The sequence below is a fragment of the Nannochloropsis gaditana genome, assembly GCF_000240725.1.
Source record: "Nannochloropsis gaditana CCMP526 unplaced genomic scaffold scaffold117, whole genome shotgun sequence".
Classification (NCBI taxonomy): Eukaryota; class Eustigmatophyceae; order Eustigmatales; family Monodopsidaceae; genus Microchloropsis; species Microchloropsis gaditana.
Window position 1 is genome coordinate 42,936 of NW_005803836.1, and position 724 is coordinate 43,659.

Consider the following 724-nt stretch of genomic DNA (forward strand, 5'->3'; position numbering starts at 1 on the left):
GAGAAAAAAGGCTCCTCTGCAGGCAATCGACCCAAAAAATCAAGAAAAGTCTAAGCCGACGGCAGTGTCCTGACAAATTCTCTTTCATGAATTTTTTTTCTGCCCTGATTGCTTTGTTAGGGTTAGGGTGAGCCCCGATTGCTTTCCTTCGCGGATGCGGCGGCGCGACACCGGGAGGCATGCAAAGCGGAAGAGAAATTTTCTCCCCTGATGAGGTTGTACGGAATAACCTGCTTCATTTTGAATCCAATGACAGCTTCTTCATTTTGAAAATCGACTTTTTTGGAACGAAAAGCTTTATGGTAAGGCGTTGCGATATATCTTTTCAAAATCAGCAACAAGCAAGAATTCCCTCCCCACAGTCCTCGCGTGGGCGTTCGCGCCATTTTTATTGGGTTTCAAAGTGCGTTCGCGCCATTTTCTATTGGGGCTCAAGTGCGTTCACCAAGTGTGGAAAGAAGGAGTTGATTCCTTGGGGAGGGAGGAAGGGAGGAAGGGAGGGAGGGAGGGAGGAAGGATGGGAGGGAGAGAGGGAGGAGAAGACCGTGTCGAAAAGGTGGAAAAACAAGAGGACCTGCCCCCCCACCTACTCCCTGATTCCAGTCTTTCCCCTCCTCTCTCCCTCCCTTCCTCCCTCCCTTCCTCCCTCCCTCCCTCCTTCCCGCCTGACCTCTCTTCTATTTCTCGTAAAATCGCGTAAGGAGACTCTACCTTCGCGCTGTCC